This window comes from Oncorhynchus masou, chromosome 11, assembly GCF_036934945.1.
Source record: "Oncorhynchus masou masou isolate Uvic2021 chromosome 11, UVic_Omas_1.1, whole genome shotgun sequence".
In the NCBI taxonomy this organism is placed as follows: domain Eukaryota; kingdom Metazoa; phylum Chordata; class Actinopteri; order Salmoniformes; family Salmonidae; genus Oncorhynchus; species Oncorhynchus masou.
In genome coordinates this window covers 51,648,473-51,662,490 of record NC_088222.1, presented here as the reverse complement: position 1 = coordinate 51,662,490, position 14,018 = coordinate 51,648,473, and positions in this window count along the sequence as shown.

The window sequence follows — 14,018 nt, the reverse complement described above, 5'->3', positions numbered from 1 at the left end:
TGCTAAATGCTACTCAAAATGCTAAGCTAGCTTAGCATACTCTTACACAAATTAGTGAATTGCTATGGTTCAAAAGCATATTTTGAAAATCTGAGATGACAGTGTTGTTAAGAAAATGCTAAGCTTGAGAGTAGGCGCATTATTTTCATTTTATTTGCGATTTTCAGAAATCGTTAACGTTGCATTATGCTAATGAGCATGAGGCTTTATTCACGATCCCGGATCCGGGATGGGGAGTTTCAAGAGGTTTAAGGACATTGCAGAGAATATGGAACAACAGTTGAAAGACAGAGTAAAGGATTTCACCTATTTCCCCTTGGCCCTGGATGAGAGCGATGATGCACGTGACACAGCACAGTTGTTGATATTCTTACGAGGCATAACCCCAGACTTTAAAATTACAGAGGAGTTTGCTTCAGTGCAATCAATGAAGAGCACAACCATAGGAAAACATTTATTGGAGGAGGTTAATAAGTGTGTGGCAATGCTGGGACTGAGTTTTGAAAAGTTATCCAGTATGACCACTGATGGGTGCCCAAACTTGACAGGAAAAAAACATTGGCCTTTTGAAAGGGATACAAGATCAGGTAGTTGAGCTGAACCCAGATCAGAAATGTATTTTCCTGCATTGAATTATTCATCAGAAGGTGCTCTGTAAATGTGTTATAGAAAATGAGCCATGACAAGAACATTGATGTATACGCTGATTCGGTGAGCAAGTTTATTTGCAAGTGCATCGGTGATGATGTATAAACGGTGACTATTAAAACCTTCCCCAACCAGAAACCGTGGATTGATGGAAGCATTCATGCAAAACTGAAAGCGTGAACCACTGCTTTTAATCATGGCAAGGTGACCGGAAACATGACCGAATACAAACAGTGTAGCTATTCCCTCCGCAAGGCAATCAAACAAGCTAACCGTCAGTACAGAGACAAAGTAGAATCGCAATTTAACGGCTCATACACGAGACGTATGTGGCAGGGTCTATAGTCAATCATGGATTACGGAAAATAAAAACAGCCCCGTCGCGGACACAGACGTCTTGCTCCCAGACAAATTAAACAACTTCTTTGCTCGCTTTGAGGACAATACAGTGCCACTGACACGGCCCGCTACCAAAAACTGACACGGCCCGCTACCTTCACTGCAGCCAATGTGAGGAAAACATTTAAACGTGTTAACCCTCGCAAGGCTGCCGGCCCAGACGGCATCCCTAGCCGCGTCCTCAGAGCATGCGCAGACCAGCTGGCTGGTGTGTTTATGGACATATTCAATCAATCCCTATCACGGTCTGATGTTCCTGTTCCCAAGAAAGCTAAGGTAACTGAGCTAAACAACTATCGCCCTGTAGCACTCACTTCCGTCATCATGAAGTGTTTTGAGAGATGAGTCAACGATCATATCACCTCCATCCTACCTGACACGCTAGACCCACTCCAATTTGCTTACCGCCACAATAGGTCCATAGACGGTGCAATCGCAATCACATTGCACACTGCCCTAACCCATCTGGACGAGAGGAAGACCTATGTAAGAATGCTGTTCATCGACTACAGCTCAGCATTTAACACCATAGTACCCTGGGTCTCGACCCCGCCCTGTGCAACTGGGTCCTGGACTTTCTGATGGCCGCCCCCAGGTGGTGAGGGTAGGAAGCAACATGTCCACCCCACTGATCCTCAACACTGGGGCCCCAGAAGGGTGCGTTCTCAGCCCTCTCCTGTACTCCTTGTTCACCCACGACTGCATGACCATGCTCGACTCCAACTCAATCATCAAGTTTGCAGACGACACTACAGTGGTAGGCTTGATTACCAACAACAACGAGATGGTCTACATGGAGGAGGTGAAGGCCCTCGGAGAGTGGTGTCAGGAAAATAACATCACACTCAACGTCAACAAAACCAAGGAGATGATCGTGGACATCAGGAACAGCAGAGGGAGCACCCCCCTATCCACATCAATGGGACAGTAGTGGAGAAGGTCAAAACTTTTAAGTTCCTCGGCGTACACATCACGGACAAACTGAAATGGTCCACCCACACAGACAGCGTGGTGAAGAAGAAGCAGAAGTGCCTCTTCAACCTCAGGAGGCTGAAGAAATTTGGCTTGTCACCAAAAACACAAACTTTTACAGATGCACAATCAAGAGCATCCTGTCGGGCTGTATCAGTGGGGGCCACAGTGTCTCCTGACCCCTCCTGTCTCAGCCTCCAGTATTTATGCTGCAGTAGTTTGTGTCGGGTGCTAGGGTCAGTTTGTTATATCTGGAGTACTTCTCATGTCCTATTCGGTGTCCTGTGTGAATTTAAGTTTCTTTCTCTAAATCTCTCTTTCTCTCTTTCTTTCTCTCTCTCGGAGGACTTGAGCCCTAGGACCATGCCCCAGGACTACCTGACATGATGACTCCTTGCTTTCCCCAGTCCACCTGGCCGTGCTGCAGCTCCAGTTTCAACTGTTCTGCCTTATTATTATTTGACCATGCTGGTCATTTATGAACATTTGAACATCTTGGCCATGTTCTGTTATAATCTCCACCCGGCACAGCCAGAAGAGGACTGGCCACCCCACATGTGTTCTCTCTAATTCTCTCTTTCTCTCTTTCTTTCTCTCTCTCGGAGGACCTGAGCCCTAAGACCATGCCCCAGGACTACCTGACATGATGACTCCTTGCTGTCCCCAGTCCACCTGGCCGTGCTGCAGCTCCAGTTTCAACTGTTCTGCCTTATTATTATTCGACCATGCTGGTCATTTATGAACATTTGAACATCTTGGCCATGTTCTGTTATAATCTCCACCCGGCACAGCCAGAAGAGGACTTGCTACCCCACATGTGCTCTCTCTAATTCTCTCTTTCTCTCTTTCTTTCTCTCTCTCGGAGGACCTGAGCCCTAGGACCATGCCCCAGGACTACCTGACATGATGACTCCTTGCTGTCCCCTGTCCACCTGGCCGTGCTGCTGCTCCAGTTTCAACTGTTCTGCCTTATTATTATTCGACCATGCTGGTCATTTATGAACATTTGGACATCTTGGCCATGTTCTGTTATAATCTCCACCCGGCACAGCCAGAAGAGGACTGGCCACCACACATAGCCTGGTTCCTCTCTAGGTTTCTTCCTAGATTTGGCCTTTCTAGGGAGTTTTTCCTAGCCACCGTGCTTCTACACATGCATTGCTTGCTGTTTGGGGTTTTAGGCTGGGTTTCTGTACAGCACTTTGAGATATCAGCTGATGTACGAAGGGCTATATAAATTTGATTTGATTTGATATCACCACCTGGCACAGCAACTGCTCTGCCCACAACCGTAAGGCTCTCCATAGGGTAGTGAGGTCTGCACAACGCATCACCGGGGGCAAACCTCCTGCCCTCCAGGACACCTACAGCACCCAATGTCACAGGAAGGCCAAAAAGATCATCACGGACAACAACCACCCGAGCCACTGTCTGTTCACCCTGCTATCATCCAGAAGGCGAGGTCAGTACAGGTGCATCAAAGCTGGGACCGAGAGACTGACAAACAGCTTCTATCGAACTGTTAAACATCCATCACTAACATTGAGTGACTGCTGCCAACATACTGACTCAAATCTCTAGCCACTTTAATAATAAAACTTTGGATGTAATAAATGTATCACTCGTCACTTTAAACAATGCCACTTTATATAATGTTTACGTACCTAACATTGCTCCTCTCAAATGTATATACTGTACTCTATACCATCTACCGCATCTAGCCTATGCCATTTGGGCATCACTTATCCATGTATTTATATGTACATATTCTTATTCATTCTTTTACACTTGTGTGTGTTCTGTACTTTACACTTGTGTGTCATAGGTAGTTGTTGTGAAATTGTTAGATTGCTTGTTAGATATTACTGCATGGTCGGAACTAAAAGCACAAGTATTTTGCTACACTCAAATTAACATCTGCTTACCATGTGAATGTGAGCAATAAAATGTGATTCGATTTGATTTGTTGTGGATACAGTCACTAAAGTGGTAAACGTCATAAGAGCAAAATCTGTAAACAACAGACAGAGTCGGGTCACACAGATCTCCTCTACCACACACACAGGAGATTGCTGAGTTTGGGGAAGATGCTTTAATAAAGGGTGCGGGACCTGAAGTCGGAGACTGCTGAGTTTTTGCAAATGAAAGGAAAATATGTGGATTTCCCTCAACTGCACCTTGAACATCAAGGCCCTCATGAATGACCTGAATTCCAAACTACAAGGGAAGGGTCTTTTTGCACATCAGATGTACAGACTTGTCAAAGCCTTCAAGGGAAAATGACTCCTCCTGACACTCCAAGTAGAAGCCAACAATGTCGCCCACCTTCCGACACTACTAGTCTGTTGCCTATCAGATGTCCAGCGGGAGAAGTATACATCGCTGCTGCGTGCTTTGAACGGTGAGTTCTCGTTGTTTTGAGGATTTCAAAGTGTTGGAAAATGACATGCTGTTGGTTTCCTCTCCTTTCCTCTTCAATGTGGATAACGCTCCCACTGACCTTCAACTTGAGCTTATCGATCTTCAGTTTGATGCAGTGATTAGAGAACTATTCAGAACAATGTCAATGAATATGTTCTATACATCTCTCGATGAACACCATTTTTCAAAGATTAGGAGTCATTCTCAGAAGAGGTTTGTACTGTTTGGGTCAACATATGTATGTGAACAGACATTTTCAGTGATGAAATATAGCAAGTCATGGCACAGATCAACACTTACTGATTCTCACCTCTCAGCAATCCTGCCCATAGCAACGTCAGAAACTATGCCTGACGTCCTGCTCTAGTCAATGCCCATCAGAGACTTCACTCCTGTCACGGTTTTCTGTAGGTGAAAGAGAGTCAGACCAAAATGCGGCGTGGCTATTGTGATCCATGTTTAATGAAACTGAAGAAACACGAATCAATACAAAAAACAATAAATGTAACAAAAACTGAAACAGCCTAATACTGGTGCAAACTAACACACGACAGACAGAAGGACAGGAAAAGGAACAATCACCCACAAAACCCAACACCAAACAGGCTACCTAAATATGGTACCCAATCAGAGACTATGACTCACACCTGCCTCTGATTGAGAACCATATCAGGCCAAACACAGAAACAGACAAACTAGACACACAACATAGAATGCCCACTCAGATCACACCCTGACCAAACAAAACATATAAACATACAAAGCAAACTATGGTCAGGGAGTGACAACTCCTCACACTGATTGAGTAGTTTAAATGTAATGTTGAGCTCTCTCTCTCGTTCTTGTGTTTTTGTGCATACCCATTAACAAGAGTTACTTTTCCCTCTGTGTAATGTGTGTAATAATGAAAATACCGACCAAAAGGAGAACATGGATGTGCTTTTTTTCTGTGTGTGTTAAAAAAGTTAAATAAATAGCTTATCTGGATGTGATTTATAGTAGATATATTTGTCTACACAGTCATATATGATGTATAATCCTGTAATAAGATTCTGGCCCGCGATGGCAAAAATATATTCTAATGTTGTGCTCCGGTCACGGCCGTTGAATAAAGAGGACCAATGTGCAGCGTGGTGAGGGCACCCTCACTGTATCTGCGAGCTGTTGACTAGAGCACACGTGCCAAGACCAGAGTGAGCACTAAATAACGCAACAATTTTTGTTAAAAATGGGAAAGAAACCCATTTAACTTGTATTTTTTAACTGCAAAAAGTCATTTTCATGTGCACTAAGTCATCACGGGCAGCCTTTTATCAATTTGACGGAAACACATCTCTAATTGGAAGGAAATCTAACTATTGACTAATGCAAATGTAGAGGGTCAGATGCTTACTCAAGTATGATCGTTGAAGCAAATGATGCTCCAAAAACGGATATTTATTGCTCATAGTCAAGATACGTTTTGTTGGTTGAAATCATTTACTGCCTGGTCCCCTTCAGGGCCTCCGGACCCTTTGTTGGTGTTGTCTGTTTGGAGAGTAGATGGTAGAAAACATCTGTCTGCAATTGTCACTAAGGTTGTCTATGACTGGTAGCACAGAGGACCTATGAACTGTGACATTTGATCAGGGCCATATGCACAGAATTGTACCACCCACTGATAGATACCAGTAAACAGCAGAAAATGCTGTCCTTTTAACTACAAATAGAAAAGCAGTTATTTCTTCTGTAAGCTCACACTTAACACATGGAATACTGATACATTATGGCATGGAGGTTAGCTGAATCAATCATTCTGGAGATTCAGAGCACAATATATCATTGTGTTACACACACATTATACTAGTGGGTGGGCAAGTACTTCATGCATGATATTCTGAAAAAAAGGATGAACTATGTATGTGAAAGTTCTGTAAATTAGAGAAGGTACATACAGAAGATCAATGCTCTGATTAAAACAGCACATAAAGATAAGGTTTTGTCTACTCATCTGTGTGTGACATAGTTGCATGCAGTATGATTCCAAGCTGTTGGCGCATACAACCTTATCATGCTGTCAGTCCTGACCTCCCCAGTGCTTTGCTCCTACCCTGAGTGAAGGCATTGCACAGTGCACACTAGAGGGCATGTCACTGTGTATGAGGCAGACAATCTGGGCCGAAGAGGGAAACAGGGGATGAGGGAGGCACAGAGGAAAGACAGAGGTAGAGGGGGAGAGGGAGAGAAAAGAGACGAGAGAGGGTAAGAAAGGGAGAGTAGGATAGATAAATAAGAGGGAGAATTTAGTAAATACAGGCCAAAAAAAGAGGAGAGGGGGGCACTATGAAAATAATTAGAGGGTGAGAGGGGAGACCAAGCTCAATCCCTTTCCTGCGGTGAGAGAGGCAGGAGACCAAGCTCAATCCCTCTCCTGCGGTGAGAGAGACAGCAGGAGACCAAGCTCAATCCCTTTCCTGCGGTGAGAGAGACAGGAGACCAAGTGCAATCCCTCTCCTGCGGTGAGAGAGACAGGAGACCAAGCGCAATCCCTCTCCTGCGGTGAGAGAGACAGGAGACCAAGCTCAATCCCTCTCCTGTGGTGAGAGAGGAAGGAGACCAAGCTCAATCCCTCTCCTGCGGTGAGAGAGACAGGAGACCAAGCTCAATCCCTCTCCTGCAGTGAGAGAGGCAGGAGACCAAGTGCAATCCCTCTCCTGTGGTGAGAGAGGAAGGAGACCAAGCTCAATCCCTCTCCTGCGGTGAGAGAGACAGGAGACCAAGCTCAATCCCTCTCCTGTGGTGAGAGAGGAAGGAGACCAAGCTCAATCCCTCTCCTGCAGGGAGAGAGGCAAGAGACCAAGCTCAATTCCTCTCCTGCAGTGAGAGAGGCAAGAGACCAAGTTCAATCCCTCTCCTGCATTGAGAGACAGAGGAGATCAAACTCAATCCCTTTCCTGCTGGGAGAGAGGCACGAGAACAAGCTCAATCCCTCTCCTGCAGGGAGAGAGGGAGGAAACCAAGCTCTATCACTCTCCTGTGGTGAGAGCGGCAGGAGACCAAGCTCAATCCCTCGCCTGCAGTGAGAGAGGCAGGAGACCAAGATCAATCCCTCTCCTGTTGTGAGAGAGGCAGGAGACCAAGCTCAATCCCTCTCCTGCAGTGAGAGAGGCAGGAGACCAAGCTCAATTCCTCTCCTGCATGTCCTAACAGCTGCTCTAACTCTCACCCTCCATTACACAGGTCCCTCTCTCTCTCTCCACCATGTTGGCTCGCTGCCATTCATTCATCATGTTAAACAAGCTGTGGAGGGGGATTGTGTAAATGAGTGGGGGCTTGGGGAGGGAACCATGTAGCAGGGCTCAGGGAATGCAGAGAGGCCCTGTGGTTCATGGCCAGGTGGGAGCGCCCGCCGGTCACCCCACAGTCAGTTGGGTGATGATGATTGATGCAAGCGCGGTGTGGACCTGACCAGACACCCATCCAATTTGAAGGGTCCGTGTCTGATTGGCTGGCAAGTGGTATTTTTAGTGCACACTGTTTCTGAAATTACCACTCTCCAAAATGTGCCAGACGTTTTATGAGCTGAAATTTCTGAGCTGAAAGTCTCCCACCTCGGCTCTCTCGTTGTGTTAGTTCATTTGTACCTGTTTGAATCTATTTGTGCGGCTGAAAATGACAGTGTTTAAAATAGATTGGTCCCTCTCATGCTGTTCCTGAGAACTTTTTATGGAAGCTCTACTTTATGAAAACAACAAGAAGTGCTGACCGACACCCTGCTATTGTAAACTCTCTGCAGTCGTGAGAGATAGAACGAGAGAGTCATGTTTCAGTACATCCAGATGTTTATTTATCATATGAAGATTAAAGAAGCGTTTAAATGCACCAGTTCACTCAAGTTAAAACAGTCTGTGACTCAGAATATTCCTGGCACCTGCTCGAAACATAACAAGACCCAAACCACAGCCACCTGTTGTGGTGCCATTATCCTCAACATTAGAACAGCCTGTTCTTTTGTCTTAAAGCGTGGCAGAGGACTTAGACTCTAAATCGTCTTGCTGCTTCTATTGCCGACACAGATCTCGGGGAGTATGTCTTTTGGCTTACCCAGACCCTGGGAGGACTGCCAATGAGGTTCCCCCAGGGAGAAAGGCAATGGAGAGGGATGCTTCAGCACCTCCACCTGCCCTGGCCCATCTCACCTGGAGGAGGAGGGAGAGGAAGAGAGGAGTAGCAGTCTGGCCTGAGAGTGTTGATAGATGTCAGAACCATGGACAGCTCCCTCCCTCCACACACCGCAACCCAAGCCCTTCAGACACCCTGTGGTCACTGGAGGTACCCTCTTGATTGCACAAAATAAATGACCGTGTGTGTGTGTGCGTGTGTGCGCGGGTGTGCAGGTGTGCACGTGTGTGTGATATAGGTGTCAGTTGGAGGGTCTATTTGGAGAGAGCCATTTCCAAAATAGTTTCAAAAGGACAGAGCTAAAAATGAAAGAGTAAAGAGAAACTCAAACTTGTTTTGAAACGACACAGTTTTTCATCTCAGAAAAGCAATCATATTCACTGACGGGAATACACTGAGGGTACAAAACATTACGAACACCTTCCTAATATTGAGTGGCACCCCCTTTTGCCCTCAGAGCATCTTAATAAATTCATCAGGGTATAAGGGTGCTGTCCATGTTGATTCCAATGCTTCCCACAGTTGGCTGGTAGTGTATCTCTACCCTGAATAGCTTGTTCCATCTCATCCCATAGATGCTTATTTGGTTTGAGATCTGGTGACTGGTCAGGCCACTGCAGGAAGCTGAATTTGCTGTCATGTTCGTGGAAGCATTTCTGGACAATCCTAGCATTATGGCATGGGGTATTATCCTGCTGAGAAAATCAATTTGCAGATGGATACACTGCTGCCATGAAGGGATGCACCTGATTGGCAATGATGTTCAGATATCCTGTGGCATTCAAACGTTGCTTCACTTTTATCAAGGGGCCCAATGTGTGCCATGAAAACACACCCCACACCATCACACCACCGCCACAATCTTGCAATGTTGACGCACGGCATGATGGATGCATGTATGGTGCTCATGGTTTTCTCCCTACCCTAGTCCTCATATCAGCGTAAAACATTTAAAAAAATGTGATTCATCAGACCAGGCAATGTTTTTCAATTCTCCCATGTCCAGTGTTGTCGTTCCTTAGCCTGCTGAAACAGAAGTTTCTTGTTTTTTTGCAGAAAAATTGGAACCCTGTAAGGTCGTCGGTAAGCCATACCCCATTTGTGTCAAGGTAGGACGAGTTGTGCATTCTTTTATGGGTCTTTGGGCACCAATGTTGTACTGGACTGTCAGTTGACCAAATGAAGCCTGTCTGTTGCTCTGCACAATTCCTGTCCTCTTATAATGACCCATTTTTGACCACTGGCCTGCCGTTGCATGGATGTCTTTTAGGTGGTGGACCATTCTTGAGACACACAGGAAACTGTTGAGCGTGAAAAACCTTTCTGTGCCCAAATTAAGTAGTCCCTGTGTGGGTGTGAAGTTGTCATGGAGTAGTCCCTGTGTGGGTGTGAAGTAGTCATGAAGTAGTCCCTGTGTGGGTGTGTGTCACGCCCATGGGATTGATGAGATATGAGACGGATAGGTATTGGTGGCAGATCAGCCAGAACGGGAGCTCTCGGCTCAACAGTCATATGATTGGATCTAATGAGAGACTGGGACATGTGAGCGGGGGCATAGTAACTGTGTGTTACCGTGTGTTCAGCACACACACACACTCCTGCACTTCTTCCAGAAATAGAGACAGTCTTGTCTGACAGTGTTGATCTGTTGATAATGTCACCTTTTCAGTGTTTAATTACAGTGCTAACAATCAGAGATGTACCTCTTTCGCTCTCTTCCACCTTCTCCTACACCCTCCTTCCTCTTTATTTTTGGGATTGGTTCGACGGTTACTGTCACTCCATAAAGACGTCATAGTTAATGGTACAGCCCGACAATTTTTGTATTTCTTCAGCCTGAGGAGGGGAAGTGGAATTTACGAGCCTTTAATATCCATATTCTAATCTGTAAATACTTCCTATTGAATATATGAGAGAGAGAGAGAGAGAGAGAGAGAGAGAGAGAGAGAGAGAGAGAGAGAGAGAGAGAGAGAGAGAGAGAGAGAGAGAGAGAGAGAGAGAGCGAATGCTTACAAGCAAAGTGTCTTTGGAGTTTATTGGGCTCGTGGGATGTCGAAGTAACCGAAATATCTACAGTATCCATGGCAATAAATGATCGGCCTTCGTCACAGAGAGAAAGGTCAACAACTATGCAGTAAATATTTACAGGACTATCAAACTAACCATATGCAGAATGCGAAGCACATACACTTTGAATTACAGTGGGTTCAAAACAGGCACATTATGGAAACTCTAGGAGGGATAGACTCACTCTCCCTGGGTTGTCCTTCATTTTGTATTTTATATTTGACCAACAACAACAACAAAATCGATACAAAAAAATACACACAAATCTCCAAAATAAAAAGAAAGGAATTAAGAAATACCAGAACGAGCTATGTCAGTCCGGAATATAAATATATACCGTGCCTTCAGAAGGCATTCACACCCCTTGACTTTCTCCACATTTTGTTGTGTTACAGCCGGAGTTTAAAATGTATTGAATTGAGATGTTTTGGCACTGGTCTACAATCAATACCCCATAATGTCAAACTGGAGTTATGTTTTTCGAAACTTGTAGAAATTAATTTAAAATGTAAAGCTGAAATGTCTTGAGTTAATAAGAATTCAACCCATTTGTTAGTGCAAGCCGAAATAGGTTCAGGAGTAAAAAGATAATATGTTGATAAATCCTCTAAAGGATCTCTAACGTAGGCTAATGCGATTAGCATGAGGTCGTAAGTAACAAGACAATTTCACAGGACATATACATATCTGATATTGGCAGAAAGTTTAAATTCTTGTTAATCTAATTGCACTGTCCAATTTACAGTAGTTTTACAGTGAAATGATACCATGCTATTGTTTGAGGGGAGTGCACAGTTATGAACTTGAAAAGTTATTAATAAACCAATTAGGCATATTTGGGCAGTCTTGATACAAAAGTTTGAACAGAAATACAATGGTTCATTGGATCAGTCTAAATCTTTGCACATATACTGCTGCCTTCTAGTGGCCAAAAATCTAAATTATACCTGGTCTGCAATAATACATTATGACCTTTCTCTTGCATAATACATTATGGCCTTTCTCTTGCATTATGGCCTTTCTCTTGCATTATGACCTTTCTCTTGCATTATGGCCTTTCTCTTGCAGTCTTTTTCATGGCTGTTTTTTCTTTTACCAGATCCAATATGTTATATTCTCCTACATTATTTTCACATTTCCACAAAGTTCAAAGTGCTTCCTTTCAAACGGTACCAAGAATATGCATATCATTGCTTCCGGTCCTGAGCTACAGGCAGTATATTATTTTGGGTGAAAATTGAAAAAAGGGGCAGATCCTTGAGAGGTTTTAACAAGTCACATAATAAGTTACATGGACACACTTTGTGTGGACTCACTTTGTTAGACTCAATTTGTGTTTAACATGAATTTTGAATGACTACCTCATCTCTGTACCCCTCACATATAGTATAATCATCTGTAAGGTCCCTCAGTCGCAGTGAATTTCGAACACAGATTCAACCACAAAGACCAGGAAGGTTTTCCAGTGCCTCGTGAAAAGGGAACCCATTGATAGATAGAAAAAAAAGATGACATTGAATTTGGATGGTGTATCAATACACCCAGTCAATTCAAATACACTCTACCTGACTCAGTTGCTGGAGAGGAAGGAAACTCACCATGAGATCGATGGTGACTTTATAACAGTTACAGAGTTGAATGGCTGTGACAGGAGAAAACAGGATGGATAAACAACTACAGCCCCTAGTTCAAATCCAGGCTGTATCACATCCGACTGTTATTGGGCGGTGTAAAATTGGTCCTGGGGTAGGCCGTCATTGTAAATAAGTATTTGTTCTTGAGTGATTTGCCTGGTAAAATAAAACTAACCTAATTGAGTGAAAATAAAAAAGCTTGTACAAAACATGCATCCTGTTTGCAATAAGGAACTATTTTAAAACTGAAAAAAATGTGGCGAATAAATTAACTTTACAGTATGTCCTGAATACAAAGTTTTATGATTTGGGAAAATACAACGTAACAGATCACTGAGTACCACTATTCATATTTTCAACCTGTTATGTTATGGGTATGCTTGTCTTTGGCAAAGAAGTTTTTATGAAATAAAGAAACGGGATAGAGTCAAGCGCAGGCAAAATCCTTGAGGAAAGCCTGGTTCAATCTGCAATCCAACAAACACAAATTCACCTTTCAGCATGACAATAGCCTAAAACACAAGGCCAAATCTACACTGGAGTTGCTGACCTAGAAGACAGTGAATGTTCCTAAGTGGACGAGTTACAGTTTTGATTTAAATTGAACATCTATGGCAAGACTTGAAAATTGCTATCTAGCAATGATCAACAACATACTTGACAGAGCTTGAAGAATTTAAAAAGAATAATGTGCAAATATTGTACAATCCAGGTGTGTAAAGCTCTTAGTGTAAGGATTGATGCTGGAGACGAGAAGCAGGTACAGGGAGTGACATTTAATAACCATGGATAGGAACAGAATACGGACAGCATCTGGACAGTGGAAACGGAAATGACAACAATGCTGACATGGGGATGAAACAGAGGACACAGACAGATATAGGGAAGTCAATCAAAACGTGGAGTCCATGTGAGTCCAATGAGCGCTAGTGCACGTAATGATGGTGACAGGTGTGCGTAATGAAAGGCAGCCTCGCGCCCCCGTGCACCATAGAGGGAGAGCGGGAGAAGGCAGAAGGTGTGACAGTAACCCCCCTTTATAAGGCCGGCCCGAGGCATGGGCACTGGACAAGCCAGCTGGCGCATAGAATCCCGACGAGCTGGCAGAGGCGTGGGAGTCTGGCAATCCGTCTAAGGTGTGGGAGTCTGGCAATCCGGCTGAGGTGTGGGAGTCTGGCGATCTGGCTGAGGCATGGGAGCTTGATGGGCCGGCTAAGGCATAACGTGGGGTGGGAGCCTGCTGACCCAACCGGGGAAAGGAAACCTCTCGAGCCAGTTGAGGCAACACCGTTTCCATCGGCGGCGGCACCCGGACCCGAAATCCCCAACAAAACAAAAAACAAGGACCTCCCTGATGCTTCGTATAGGGGTGTCAGTATTCTGTAAGGATCAACGCTGGAGACGAGAAACAGGTATAGGGAGTAAACATTTAATAACCACTGACAGGAACAGAATATAGACAGCATCTGGACAGGGGAAACGGAAACAACAAAAATTCCTACATGGGGATGAAACAGAGTAAACAGACAGATGTAGGGAAGGCAATCAAAACATGAAGGAGTCCAGGTCAGTCCAATGAGTGCTTAAGCGCACAATGATGGTGACAGGTTTACGTAATGAAAGGCAGCCTGGCGCCCTCGAGCGTCAGAGAGGGCATGCGGGAGCAGGCGTGACACTTAAAGACTTACCCAGAAATATTTCACTGCTGTAATCGCT